The 16,151-nt window shown below is 34.4% G+C and overlaps 1 long non-coding RNA gene across 1 annotated transcript in view; it reads left to right on the forward strand.

Annotated features, from left to right (window-relative positions):
• The window catches only part of LOC129464810 (uncharacterized), a 48,879-nt gene that overhangs the window by 29,765 nt on the left and 2,963 nt on the right, over positions 1-16,151 (forward strand). Inside the window, exon 3 of the long non-coding RNA XR_008651761.2 lies at positions 14,611-14,709. This is a non-coding gene — a long non-coding RNA (uncharacterized lncRNA). The remainder of the gene's footprint in view (positions 1-14,610; positions 14,710-16,151) is intronic.

The following is a 16,151-nucleotide window of genomic DNA, read 5'->3' on the forward strand; positions in this document are numbered from 1 at the left end:
CTAGGTCCACAGATCAAGCCAAAATGAGACACTAATACTAAATGCTACATAATTAAACTGAAACCTTAAGGAAGCAGATAGATCCCAAAACAGGTAATTTTTTTTCACCTGAAAACAATAGATTTCTGTGTAATAGAGAAATCCCTTCTGCTCTAATCCTTACAAAATAGTTACCTGAAGTAATCAATCAGGTTTCCTTTTTTCCATTGTTCACACCTTACAAAACCCACTGTTCTGCTATTTTCCAGTGGAGTTTAAGACCAAGTAAGTCCATTTATGATGGTGACATAAAGACATCAATGCTTAAAGTTTTGGCCAACCTATCAATATTTCAGCCTAAAGTTGACTCCTTACACATTTTTAAGTTTAGCCTAAAGATTTCTTCATACATAGTGAACTCTAACCTCACTGAATGTGTAAACAGACTGTAACCTACTCTTGTTACGAATAGCCACATCTCAGCCAATCACAGCAGCGGAGTTTCAGCCAATCGCAGACAACCAACTGTTCAAACCACATTCAAAGACGCCAAACACTGACTTGTGACCTATTCAGCTATTTCTGTATCTCACTTCCCTTTTCTGTCCATAAATGTTTTGCAGCCATGTGACAGCCCCCAAATCACTCTGAATCTATTCCAGGTTGAGAGCTTCCTAATTCTCAAAGCATTCTTTGCTCAGTGAAGCCCTGTTTAATTGCTTTAAGTTTTTCTTTTAACACTATGTTCTCAACTATAATTGTAATCAATACAGAAAATGATTCCTGTGAAGGTTGCTAAATTGATTACATTATTTTTGAAACTTCCAGTTGCTCTCACCTTGGGCTCCTAATCACTGTGCTAAAAGAACCAAAATTTTGTTTCTCAATACTAATTCCCTGGCAAATTTTTTTATCATAGCAATGACTATCTACTTAAATGCATAAACTATATAACTCTACTAATGGTTTCCTAAAGTTCCTTTCAGTTTTAAAATTTATGATTTTTAGTGTGTTTTTAATAAATATTTATAATTATAGAGATAACTTTTATTTTGCTCACCTATTTTGAAGGATCAATGTAAGAATTGGTAAAATGATTGAATAGACATGAAAACAAAATCTTATTATTATTGAATGCTTGAAGCTTGACCCAAGAAATCATTGCATTATATAATTTCCGAATAAACCAATTCCATTATATTCTTTGTGGGGTTAGTAAAATAATGTGGTATGACATAAGACAGTAAATATAGCTTCTGTTTTATAAACCTTCCTTTTATGTACCCTGCTGGAAAAAAAGAAAAATATTTTTTCTCCCTGAAAATAAGCTTCAGTGAAGTTAATTGCTCAGAGCAACTAGTCTTTTAAATTGTTTTTAATTAGGCACAAATCAATCATCTGCCCCAACAGTTGGGTTTAAAACACTGCTGCCAATGCTTACACATAGTATGTTAACTAGGTGTGTCACTATTCTTCGTGGTTTGGGCATAAACTAATTATAAGCATATATTATGTAAGCACCTGTTGTATATAAAGCATTAAACAAAGCAATCTTTCTCAAATAAGTATTTAGATTGACAAACTATTGCTATTCCACTAAGAGGAACAAGTTAATATAAAAAAAAGTTCCAGCTAATTGCATTCACTAAGTAATCCCTAACTTACTCAAAATTAAGAATTGAGCTCGTTTCTGAGAACTGGCTCCAATAGCTGAAATTGTCTATGAACAAATTTTCTAAAGTTTTAAAGATAGTTACTGCTCGGTTATTTATCCATCTCTACATCCATATCTACTTTGATATTTGAGGAGCCTATTGGTTGAAAATGTAGAGTAGACAGAGTTAACCTGGTAAGATACATAGATAGGCATCAAATACATAACGATATACAAGCAAAGTTCTTAACCCTACCTAATTGAAAATAGAGGTAGCTCTAACAGAATTGTCTATATTGATCAATTTAACCATCTCTTGCCTGACTGGCTTTCAGAACATAAACTCCTATGCTCAGAAAAGACAGTGTGAATGTTGTTCCAGACTGAGGCTATATTACTAGCAGAGGCAACGCTGTCCTCATGGGGGTGGGGTGGGGTGATTACTTCATCTAAAGAAGCAAGATTGATGAAATAGGAAGAATAAGACCTGGTAGAATGAGGGACCAGAAAGCACTGACCTAAAGGAAACTGAAGCAAAAACATCTGAAGTATGAATTTGCTATTTGTATAAAGTTTCTGTGTCTACATGTTCAGATGTAGAAAGTTTTAGACTCCCATAATTTTCTAGCTGCAAAATGTCAAAATCTTGTAGCTATTCCTCTTATTTTACATATCAAAATGCTGAGACTCAAAGTAACAGAGGCTGAGTTGGTACAAAATATCAGATATCCTTTCTGTCATTTCTGAGGCTCTTTGACAATGACAGCATCATGTGTAAGTTTTAAAGTACTATATACATGTTAGGTATTAATAGTTTGTAGTACTTGTTATTTCTCACAGTCTCATTCTTTTACTGGTAGCATAGGGCCTTTACAAGACTTGAGCCTCAATTATTTATTGTATGATAACATTCTGTGCCTTTCCTGATGCAGTTTCTCATCCTTCCATGAACTTTAAATTGCAGCAGACTTCTATGAAATGAAAAAAACTGAAACTCAGATAAAGTTCATACTATGAAAAAATAAGTATAATCAAATAACTTGTCCTTTTATCTAAAGTAAAAATAGGTAACTTCCCTGTTCTCCATGATTATGACAGAATTAGTATTGTATTAAAACTGGGGCAAAGGAAAATATCAGAAAACAAAACATATTGTCTATCTTTTGGGGAGAATGAGGTTTGAAGTAGAGAAGCATTTTGTTGTGCTTATCTATCACCTTTTTGAGAAAGTTTCTGCGTAGAGTCTACACAGCATGGCATCCCATGGCCATTTCACAGGCATGGTAAATTGTCTCAACTTTCCTTATGAATTCCATGAGGATTTATTAAGGACTTTATGTACATGGCAAACACTACACTAAGCAATAAAAGTGCAAGTGAATGCTTACAAGGGGGACACAAAGTTGCAAATAATTAAGATTCACTAGGGTGAGCCCTAAAACTCAAATAGTAATAATAGTATAATAGTAAGGCAGGCTTTGGAATCTGTAGAGAACTTAAAAAAGATGACAGCAGAGTTGGAGAGTTTTGTATTATTAAGTAGGTGTTTAAAATGTATTCAAGAAAGAGTAAAAGGCTTTAGAGAGGTATAGTTATATATACTTTTTAGATAATCAAGAAGAGTTTTTGGGTTTGACAGAGCTTTTATGGAAGGAACTAATAGGTGAAGATAGAAATGCATCCAAAATCAGATGTTAGGAACACTGGGAGTTCTCTATGGTGAAACATTGAAGGATTTTAAACAGGACCTTGTTATGAGTTTCCAAAGATCATATTATGAAGTCACTTTTCAAGCCATATAAGTCCAGTTCAATTACTTTATGTTTTTCAACATAATCTATTTCTTGGTTTACCTCTTCTTTCCCTGGAGGTGTCTGTGGCTGTGGCAATACTGTTAGCTTCTCTTTTTCCCATTTCTCCTGCCTTTTCTCCTCCTCTCCCTCTTCTCCACTTCCTCTACTCCTCCTCTTCCTTCTTCTTTAACAATTTCATAACCTAATCTCAAAATTACTGTTACTTTAGGTCTCAAAACTCTGTGAAGCTAATTAAAATCAAAGAACTTTCATACTGAGTTAATAGATTTCATAGCTTGTTATGAACATGTTGATTATTGCTCTGTTGCTTTGACCACTCTGTGAGTATAATGCAAAACTTATGGCAGGTATTCTTTAGAATGATTTTGACTTAAAAACAAAAAATGCAATGTTTTCTAAAAATTTCTAACCAGTTCAAATAGCATTATTAATTTGGAAGACATTGAAAATAATAATATTCATTTACCATATGCATGATATGAGCTAAAAAATAATTGATTTTCTATTGCCATATAACACATTAGTACAAACTGAGTAGTTTGATACAATACCTGTGTATTAACTAACAGTCTGAAGGTCAAAAGTTCAGTCACGTATGACTTGGTCCTATCCTCAAGGTCTTAAAAGGGTGAAATCCAAATATCAGCTAGATGGTGTGTCTTTCTGGAACTTGTGGTCCTTTTTCTAGTTGACATTATTACTGGTAGAATTCAGTGGTTTGCAGTTGTAGTATAACTGATGTTACTGTTCACTTGCAGGCTTTGATACAGAGCTTATTCTCAGCTTCCAGAGGCAAGTAAAATGTCCTTGAAATATAACCCCTTCCTTACACCCTCTTATACTTTGTATATCTCCGACACTTGAAAGGGCAGTGATTTTAATGCCTCTCCTAAGTTGGTAAGGCTCACATAGATATTCTTCACCTTCATTAACTTAACTGATTGGATTTGGTTGAATTCTTGGTACATGAACTCAGGTATATGAATCAAGGTATTTTGTTGGGGTGGTCAGACCCAACGTCAGGGCATGGGGGCTGTGAAGTCCGGCAGAGGCAGAGGAATGAGACAAGACAAGCTAAGAGTGCATAAAGTGGGACCAGGGGGCCAACACTAGTATGGAAGCTGCAAAGGCCCTGAGCTCTGGAAGCCCGCACTATTTATTGGTGATCAAACAAAGAAGCAGGTGGTGAGTCTGTGGGGTTTGAAAGAAAGTGCTGTATCAAGCACATGATCTACAGCTGTGACAGTTTAGCATTTTCTCTGAAGCATACGGAACATGTTCTGCTACTTGAGATAATGAGAAGTATGTTCTTCTAGTTTAAGATACAATCAATCTATGAGCCTGGGAGCGCTAGAAGCAAGGAGCCAGCAAGGCTAGACACATTCCAGAGGCCACGAGGGGATTTATGCCCTGAACCCTGGATTCCGTCCAAGCCACTAGAGGTTTTATGTCCTGGGCTTAGATTGTGGTGCGGCAGGGCAGCCTTCCACCCTTTGGCATGGAGCTTGGTGTTCCAAAGGCCATTAGGGGTTTTAGACCCTGGCCCCTAGACATGTTCCAAGACTCTTTTACATTATGTCAGACATACAAGCCTTGCCTCAGCTTTTTTCCCAACACTCAGCTTTTCCCCAACAGTATTTTCCAGATACACTTTTATTACATCTGAGAAATCTCTTTGCTATATAATTTAACATAATTAAGTCAGATGTATTCTATCATCAAGAAGTCCCCAAACTCAAGGGCAGGAAATCACACAAGAATGGACAGAAGTGATAGGAGACATCTTAAAAATTCTGCCTACCCTATAAGCATTCTGTTAAATGATTTATATGCATTTTTTGGTATCTCAATATAATTTGATTGTCCCAGATTTATAGATAAGTAAAGCCAGTCTTTGAGAGAGTATGAAACTTGGCCAGCCAGCCACAGTAGCTCATGCCTGTAATCCCAGCACTTTGGGAGGCTGAGGCAGATGGATCACCTGAGGTCAAGAGTTCGAGACCAGCCTGGGCAATATGGTGAAACCCCTCCTCTACTAAAAATGCAAAAATTAGGCGGGTGTGGTGATGCATGTCTGTAATACCAGCTACTTGGGAGACTGAGGCAGAAGAATTGCTTGAATCCAGAAGGCAGAGGTTACGGTGAGCCAAGATCACACCACTGTACTCCAGCCTGGGCGACAGATTGAGATCTGTCTCAAAAAAAAGAAAGAAAGAAACTCGGCCTAGGCCATAGGTGAAATTCAACTGAATTGGATCTGAAATCCAAGGAAAAAATATTTTATACTATGAAATACTTCCTTGTTAACAGTTAATTCTCATTTAACAAAAGTAGTTAAATTATAACTTTTTAATGAAAAGTATAAATAGCATGTTGAATCTATTTGTTTTTTTCATTTTTATGCTGATGAATACTGAAAATTCATATCGATATAAAACTGAACACCAAGACATTAAAAAATATTGTTAATATCTCTCAGGTGTGTGTGTGTGTATGTTTTTGTGTGCACACATGTGTGTATTTGTGTGTGTGTGTGTGTGTGTGCACACATGCATATATTGTGAAGTGTTGGTTCAGTGGTACTGGTGTTATAGGATTACATTCTTCAGTTTCATCAGTTGCATAATTTGTGTTTCGTGTGTGTGTGTGTGTGTGTGTGTATGTGTGTTAGTGTCCCTTCTATAAAGTAATACAAATTAGTTAAAACTGAACTCCTTTTCATAGAGATCATTGATCCACAAATATTGAAGGCAGAATTCTAAGATGTCCCCAAGATTCTCAACCCCTCTCATACAGGCTTTATATAATTCTCATGACTATGAATACGATGAATTTTGTTCCCATGGTTATGTAATATGACACAGTAGGCTTAAACATAAGGAGCTTAGCTGGTGGGCATGACCTAATCACACAGACCTTTTAAAAACAGAAAGGCCTGGACACAGAAGGAAAAGTCAAAGATATTTCATGTTTGAGAAGGACGTTTTCTATTGCTGAGATAGAGAAGATCAAGTAGCAAGGACTTTAGATCAGCCTCTGAGAGCTAAGAATGATTCATGGCCAGCACCTAGCAAAACAACAGGACCTCTTATGACCGCAGGAAACGAATTATACTAGCAGCCTCAAAGAGTTTAGAAGTAGGCCTTTCTCCAGATTAGCTTCCAGATGAGGATAGTCAGTCGACACCTTGATTTTACCCTGGTGAGACTCCTAGCCGAAGATCGAAATTAAATGTATTAAATTCTTAACCACAGAAGTTGAGATAACAAATTTGTGTTGCTTTAAACTGCTAAATATGAAGTAATTCGTTACTCAGCAACAGAAAACTACTAAACACATAAAAGGGAATTTTAATGTTATGGGTTCTTTAAACATTTGAGTGAATTTCAAAAGACTTGTTGGGTTCTTGAAGAAAACCATGCAGACATGCTCAGACATGGACACTGGTTTCTTAACAACCAAACTAGACTGTCTTGTCAGGATGCTTCAAGGAGCTATACCCTTAAAATCCATCTGTTCAATAGCTGTGAGGCGAGATTTCCAACTGACACATATGATTGCTCTCACATAGACTATCCAAGGTTTGAAAAGGAGAGTTGTCACACTTGACTGGTTACTTGGAATGAGAGACCAGGTTTAGCGTATTGAAGCCACTGAATTATAATGACGACTGATTCTCTTCAATGTCTTAAATTAAAACAATAGTATTAATAAAATATTAAAAATGGTAAAATAAATGAGGGGGAAATTAAGAAAGTCTGTAGAAAATAATAATATGGAGGGCGCATGTTGTTGTTAGGAGGTGAACTAAAACCTCAGTGAGACGTATAATCTGGACTTAATCTAGAATACATTTTTGTACTTCACATATATGGAATTACTTTCATTTACAAAGCTTTTAGATAGTCCAGCTGTTAAATATTCTATATATCAGGTATTAAAGGTTATCATAACATATGGCTTTTACAAAAAAACTGCTAAGTCTAAAATTATTTTTTCCCAAAAGGCCATTATAAAGAGATATTTTCTCCCTCCTAAAATAAAAGCAACACACACGTGCACAAACATTTTAAATAGCATTATCCCTGATAGATGGATACCTAACGTTTTTCCTTCCTATAAAATAATTATTTTGAAGTATTGGCAGCTCCCCTTATATGCACATGCTGATGAGCACAGGTGTGTAAAAGCCATATGGTCACACTTTCTAATTCATCTTGTTCATTAAGGTGACATTAAATTTTATTATAGCACTTCAATAAGTTAGTTTTTTTCATGCCTACATTATTCTATTCCATCAATATTTCAAAAACAATGCTAAGACTATTTTATATTTTATAATAAACAGGCAATGAAATTTAAATCAATAAGCACTTCAGTTCTAACGCATGCCGCTTGGGTTTAGAGAGAAATATGGTGTGAATTAGCATCCTCCCTTTAGATAAAAAGACTCATTCATTAAGGAAGACATTCATATGCTCAGACACCATAACCCATTGGAAACACTCTAATAAAAAACCAATCACTTACGTTTTCATAGCACTCTAATGCTCAGGAAGTTGGGGTATGGAGTCAGAGAGTCGGTTTTAACAAAATTATTTATTAATACAGTAGTGAAAAATACTGATTAAACTATTCCCTACTTCCTGCCAACTATAGTCACCTGGAAGGAACATGCTAAAAGAAATCCAAAGTGTCAAAGAAACATTAAGATTGAAATGTAGTATTCTCTGACAGATATAGTCTTCTTAGCTAATAGGATCTTTTTTGCTTTTATTTTTTTTTTGCTGGTTTTCAGCATGCATCTACATCTTGATTACAATTAAGAAATATCTTTCCGGCCGGGCACAGTTGCTCATGCCTGTAATCCCAGCACTTTGGGAGACCGAGGAGGGTGGATCACGAGGTCAGGAGTTCAAGACCAGCCTGGCCAAGATGGTGAAACCCCATCTCTACTAAAAAAAAAAAAAAAAAAAAAAAAATGAAATATCTTTTAGCTGATTACCTACTTCCTGGAAAAAGTAGTAGCTCTCTGTAGCATTATGGAGTTTCAGTGGAACCAAATTTTTGCCATTAAAAACTGGCATTAAATTGAAATATATGTTATATGCCCCAATCATTTCAAACTTCATTGTAATTATCTAGCTCACAAGTTGGTAAGCATTCAAAACTAGACATGAGTCACAACATCTGTTAACATTTCTACTTTCAGATTATATCACAGGATGGCTAGGAAGAGATTAGATGGCATTTTCCTAAAAATTACCTGACAATTGTCCCTCACTTCTCATTCTTTTTTTTAGAGGAGATAAAAGTTTTTATTCCATAATAAATGTGTAGGAATTCAAGGGACAGCAAAAGATAGAAAATAAATAGAAACTATAAATAGAAATGGAAAGGCATACATCTACATAAATATGAAATAAACCCTGAAAACCTCTAAAAAAAAAAGACAAAGAAAGGAATCAATGTTAGAGCATGAAGGACATGACTTTATAATTACATTCTGCACATCACTGCTTGAAATTAGAGCTCATTTTGTGTATAGAGTAACACTGTATTGAATATAGATTGTTGATGTATTTTTAAGAAATCTCAGGCAATTTTCAGCTTTGAACTTGTCAACATGAACTAGAACAACTTTGTTTATGGCCCCCTAGAGCTGAACAGGATTTAAAAATAATAAAACCTACTACTACCCATTGTGTTTTCAATCTCATTGGTGTTATACAAGTAAATAAAAATGTATTCTATCTCAGAAATATCCTTAAAACTGAATTTCAGAATTCTAAGTATGAGTGCTTTACATAGGTATCTGTAAGTTCAAGTCAAAATACGAATTTGGTAACAGAGTAGCTGTACTATCTGTCCCCACATGACATTTCTTTCATTTAACTGCCCAGGAAGTCAAGGTAGGTAATGAAGCCTGAATCATGGCAAATGTCAAATCACTCAATCTGCCCCATTTGAAGCATCATACTAAAGATACGTTATCTTGGCCTGTCTGTGGGTCTGGCCTTTATGCAATTGGTTTATCATATACTGGCTTCTAGCTTCCACTTGTGTCTCTTAGGGTGAAGCTGTTGGTATTTCTGTGAGTACAATTTCTGCCACAGATCTGAGAGAATATAATCCTGCTGTGTTTAGCAAATCGCTCTTCCTCTGAATTAGTGTTTTCAGGGGCCTTATATGGTATTGCTTAGTTCCTTTGCTGCTGGTCCAGAAGCTTGAACAGCAGATTTATCTTCAAGGAAAGTTATGTTCTATCACCTTAATGGGGAATTAGCTACATAAAGTATTTGAGATTATTTTTCATGGGAGATTTGTCTATTTTTACCAATTAAGTATTTTATAATTTATATCATTATAAACACATGAATATTTACTTTATACTTCTGTTTTAATTCAATCCTTCTTTCTTTGTTTTGTTGTTTAAATTGTTCCAGCTTTGACAATTAGAAACTTTTGTAGTTGCCCCCTTTGTCATACCCCATTAATAAACGTTGTGGTTTTTAGCACACTTGCTTGCTTTCTGACATCATAACATGCTCCAGATTCATCTTGCATATTCCCTGCCCCAGTCCTCAAATCAGGCATTATCCCAGGCTCCTTTATTTGACAGTAGTGTTAGAAACCAAGACATGGGTGTGGTGTTGGATGTGTTTGTTGTGCTACTAAGGTGTCATTGCTGCTAGACCCTCTCAGCAGGTAGAGCTTGGAAAATATAGATGTATAATATATGCTAAACTCATTTAAGATTTTTAAGCAAAGGTCACTACATATGGTTTAGACCCTGTGAGAATTGTACCTATTAGAGTTGGGGAGTTCACTGACTGCATAGTCAAGTTCAGCAGCTCTGATAAAGTTAACACTGAAGTGATATATACAATCAACTTGTAAGAAAATGGCAGAGGTAGTCTATCTACTATTAGTACAAGCTGCCGACAGGAAGCAACATTTTGGGCTAAAAGCAATTGAATAATTGGATCTAACAAAAAAAAATCATCTAAAGATAAATGTACAAATACATACATATCTTCCTAAAAATTTGATTTACTTTCTGTATGCTTAATGCTGTCGCTCATGCTAATAAGTATGTGAAACCATCATGATCAGTAAGGCAATTAAAAAGCAAATATGAATAAGCTCTAGAGATATATTGTACAACATTTTACTTCTAGTCAATAATATGGAACTGTACGCTTAAAAATTTTGTGAAGAAGGTAGATTACATGTTTAGTGTTCTTACCAAACTAAAATAAAATTAAGATTAAAAAAATTTAGAATATTTTTCAATGTTCATTTTGAGGTAGGAAAAAGATCTGTACCATTAATAAATAAAATCAAGATTGAAAAACATTTTATTTTATCAAATTAAAAATATTTTAAATATATTTATATTATATATAATGTCAGCACAGTGGCAGTAGAAAGTAACAGTAATACAGAAAATATTTAAATAAATGAGGGATTCTGATTTGGGTCAAGAGGGAGTAATAGTAACACAGTGAAACAGAAAACTGCTTACTTCCCTCCAAAGAGGATAAAATATAAAAAAAAATAGTTGATAAACATTTCACAGACAATAAAGCACTATCTTCTTAAGAAGTGGAGCAAGATAATAAAAACTAAAAAAAAAATTAAATTAAGGTCATCTCTATGACTGCCCCAACTGATTGGCTTGAGAAAGTTTTCAGGATGCAGGGAATGGAGAAAGAAATCAATGAAAACCTGGTACATTCCCTGTCTTCGGAGAAAAATCTGTACTTAAGACATAGCAGGCTGAGAGAGGGTGTTGACGCAAAGGCCTTTGTGTTCCCCTCGGCTGAATTACACTTTTGATAGGTTTCTTTCTGCCAATAGGTCTTACCTTCCTTTTATTAGAACTTCTACTTCAGAAAACTTGCAGTGATAAATTCTTCTTCTGCCTCTTTGAGATTTAGATCTTCATAAAATCCTTGTGTACTACTTAGACAACATTGTATTGTCTTTCTCAAGAACCTGGAAGCTGTCCCTTTGAAATGTAACCATCAAAGAAGATAATACCTCTATTTCTCAGTCATTGTGGGAGGGTAGACACCTAACTTCCACGGGTGCAAATTAGCAAACACAGATGACTTAATCACAGAGAAAAACATTTGCATATTGAGAAGTAACTCATCATGCTCAACACATCTCATTGATCAGCCTCCCTTTTAATGTTCTTCAGTACTTTTCCACTAGCTCACCCTAACTGTCCAAATACCCTTTCCTTCTGTTTAAGTGCAGTTGAGTTTGGAATGAGTTCTGCCCTCTCTCCCATTTTAACAATATTGAATAATGTCTTCATTATCCATTCAATTTTGTCCTGGGCAAATTTTGATCTGATAATATGATACCTGAGTAGTTGCAAAATATTTTTACTTTGTATCTTGCAAAACAGAATTGTGTTTCAACCATACATTGGGCTTCTAGAATTACACAGTAGAAATTCTGAGAAAGTTGGGAACAGGGGGTGGATTGACTAGGAGAAAGGAAGTGCAAAGTAGTAAAACACTTAGAATATAGTAGAGGATGAAAAACTCAAGTGCTTACATATTGTGATGTGAGTCAAAATAACAGCAACATAAGTCTTAGTGGAATTAGTTTGCCCCAAGCTTTACAACACAACAATTCTCAGCAGGTTGTGGTAAATATGAAGACAAACTTCTCCCGGAGGGAATCTGCTGCAGCTTCCTTATTTATGTTATTTTAGAAAATGACTTCATCAGCTTTTTCTATTGATCACAAGGGAGGAATTCCTCTAACTCATCCAAGGACCATATTTATTTTATACTTATGAAGATTTCAAGTTCCAGTTTGTGTTTTGGTTGGTTTGTTTTTGCAATAATGATCTCCATTCTAACTTGGTCTATTATCTAATTCTCTATGTCTAGTTTCTTTATAATTTGGAGATAACAAGACATAGAGTGGTTGCCAGGATTAAATGAATTAATATATGTAAAGTGCTTAGTAAATATCTAACATAGTTAATGCTCTATAATTATATATTATTATTATCACTATTAATCACAGTCAAGGCAGATCAACAGGTACAAGGAAGAACTTTTTTTATAGTTGTTTCTTGACAATATACAAAACAATAGGATATGGAATTTTGCATTCCCCTCACTTCATCCGTTACTTCTAAACTTTGCATAACATCTATAAATTATCACTCTTCTATACAGTTTTATTTACCAACTTAATGCTAAATCAAGAAGTAGCTCATTTCATTTATAAAGTGAATAACATTATTTACTCCATGTGCATTACACAGGAAAAAAATGTTTACGCTTTTTTCTTTTTTTCAGTGAGGTGCACTGAAACCCTAGATGAATAGTTTATAATTCAGAAAGCATTCAACATTCAGGATGTCTGCTTATATTCAAATAATAAAAAGATGGTAAATAAATCTCGATGACTAATGACACTAAAATAGAGTATTATTTAGAAAAATGAGGCTGCTTTTATGTTTTTAAAATAAATTACAGTAAGTTATATGTTTGTTGTAAGTTAATGAACATAGTCATTGTACTTCATCTCTGATTCACATAGCATTTTACATTAAGTCAGAAAAACAGACAAGATTTTCTCTTTGTGTTGTTATTCTGCATTAAAAAACTAGCAAAAATAATTCAACTAAAATATAGCTTTAATTTTGATTCACTATAAAGTCATATTATTTCTAGAAATCTCTATGATCAAGAAAAACGATGCTATTCGAGTTATTAAAGTTAAGTTGCTCTGGGTCTATGAACTATTTCTGTGTGTCAAAAAATAATCAATTGTTTAAACATGAACAATCTGATATCTCCCATAGTGTCAGTAAATGTATTTATTATTGAGATCATAGGAAAATTGTTTTTATAAATCCAGCATCATGGAACAAGCTATATAAACTTACTTGTCTCTAAGGTAATGTTGCAAAACAAACAAAAAAAATGAATAAAATGGCGTTTCTAAATATCTTACAGGCCTTGCCTCACATTTTAAATGGTTGCATTTATATGCTATAAGTACATTCCAAGTTCACTACAATATTTACAGCTACAACTAAGTTCTCACTGGTTTCTGAACATCTTTCTTTCATGCTGTTCGTATTTCTTAACTTTTGAAATAAAATTCAAGGGAGAATCCATGCAAACCATAAACTACCTTTTCCCTGATTCAACTAAAGGAATCAACAGGCAATTATCATATGAGGGATTTGTGTGTGTGTGTGTTAGCATGCCATCATACTTGTATTTAGGGTATGTAGTATAGATCACTTCATTTGAAATATTCTGTAAAAATATTTTAAGTAATGATTATAATAAAATAAAACTTAGAAATGTACCTAAAAAGACATATTTCCCCCTTAAAATTGAAACTTCATACAATTCAAACTGCAATTTAGTATATTTAAGCACAGACTTAAGGTCAAAATGTATGCTTAGGCATGGGGATAAGGAAATATTTTGTTTTTAAATGTTTTTATTTTCCTTTTATATTTATGTTGCTACTTGAGATTAATTTTTTTTGTTTCCTTCTCACAAAATTCTCAATACCAGCAATTAGGAAGCATTATTCTTCTTTTTTCAGCATTTTTACTTTTCCTCGTCTTAATCTTAGTCATTTGAAGCATAGCCTCATTTCTGAGCCTATCATCATGAGTGTTCATATTAACTCTGTTATTCAATACTCAATATACTAATATCAATGTAAAAGGACATTGAAATGTGACTTCAATCAATTATCATAATTTTTACATCAGATCTCTCATTCCAGAAGTTTCTGATACTCAGCCTAGAATTTCTATAGTGTTACCAATTAGTCACACAAACTTTTTGGGTCATTGGGAAAAATAGAGATTATTATTATAATTTTTGCAAACATATCCAACACTTATTGTCTAATTAATCTCTTAATTTTCTTGATAAAAAAATAGAGAAAGGAGGTAAATAAAGTAGGCTCTTGAAATCTGAATGTATTTCTTATTCTAGTAGCTGGACTAAAAATAATATATTTACACAACACTTGGAATCTGTTCAAATTTTCATATCTCAGCATGTCATTTCTAATCTATTACCGTGTTCACCAAATAGGCTTTCCCCCCAGACTTGGATAATTAAAGAATTCTCGACTGCATGTGATTTTTTTAAGGTGTCTCCTCTGCAACCAAGTGATCGCCAAGAATTCAGCTACTTCAGATTAACTTCCCTGGGGTTGGTAACACAATCCCATGTTGCCAGCTATCTTCAGGTAAGGGAAACACCCCTACCAAAAGCTTCCAGCTAATCCTCATCCCCAGGCCATTGTATCATCCGTTCTACTAGTCTCCCAGAACGAAGATGCCAGGATACTTCTGTCATATCATCAGTCTTTTGGGTAGAGCTCAGCCTGCTACCCTTTTGCGAGGATCTGCATTCTGAGAAATTTTTCATCTGAGTTTCCCTCCTTCCTGTCCTTTCTGTGGATCCCGCTTCTGCTTCGGAGTGAGGTGTGGACAACTTAATTTCACTCAGTCGTGCCTAATTTGTTTCCTCATCTTTTCAGTTAGTTCTTACATTTCAGCATGCTCCTTGTCATAGCCACCTGAGGTCAAGGGTTTAAAGCCGGACTGTAAACCAGGACATCCCTATGATCTTTACCTGAGCACCTCCTTTCCCAAGTCTTGTACCAAAGCTTCTGACACTTCTAACCTTCTCTTTAATATCTTTCATTCAATATAATGAATTTTCATTTTGCCGTTTTTTTATTTAATGTCTCTACTTGAAAATATGCTTTTCTGTCTTTAGCATTTTGCTCAAGAGAATTTTGTAAATACTGCTCCAGCACCCTACCTGTTTCACATCCCAGCTCAGAAACCAAAGACACTATGGACATAGCCTAGATACCAAAATTATCCAAACATACATGCATGCATGCATGCACACTTGAATAGACACATTTGTGTGCATGCGTGTGTTTGTATATAAATAAGCATACTGTTTATCTGCAAGGTTTAGAAAGCTAAGGGCCAAACTGTTCAGCCTCCTCCACTTATATCACAGGCAAGAATATCATTTTCTTTTTTTAAAAAATTATTTTTTTACATTACATTCTTGGTTTCCATTGCAATTCGAGTATCTGGAAATTAAGAATGGTTCTGGAAATGCAGAAATGCACACTTTTTATGTTCTCACACATCTTTTCCCAATATTGTACAAGAGTTTCATTAAGCCAGGCATAATGACACACATCTGTTTCAAGACAAATTATTTGAAGGAAATTATTATTAACCAATGGAAATACTACACTGTTATTTAAGAAAACTCTTTAATGTCTCAATACTAACTTTAACCAAAATAATTTGTACTACTCTTACAAAAATCAGTGCTTAAGGTCAACTCTCTTTCACATACTATAAAATATTTATTATATACACATCTTGAAACAGAATTCTCACATTAAAACACTTCCTTGGAATCATTCTCTTCTTTAGCTTTCTCAAGGAAAGTCAATAATAAAATAGGCTATTTTTAAAACACGTCTGTCATCTTTTCCATGTCTTCCTTTTTGGCATTTATTTGTTTTTAGCTTGTGGAGTCGCTTTATTGCTGGCTCCCTTTTTTTTTTTTTTTTTTTGTCAGATCTGTCTTTATTTTTCATGAAGGCAGAGTCCTTCATAAAAGAGATAGACCATTTCCCCAGCTGGACTTTTG

This window comes from Symphalangus syndactylus, chromosome 16 (genome assembly GCF_028878055.3).
Source record: "Symphalangus syndactylus isolate Jambi chromosome 16, NHGRI_mSymSyn1-v2.1_pri, whole genome shotgun sequence".
Classification (NCBI taxonomy): domain Eukaryota; kingdom Metazoa; phylum Chordata; class Mammalia; order Primates; family Hylobatidae; genus Symphalangus; species Symphalangus syndactylus.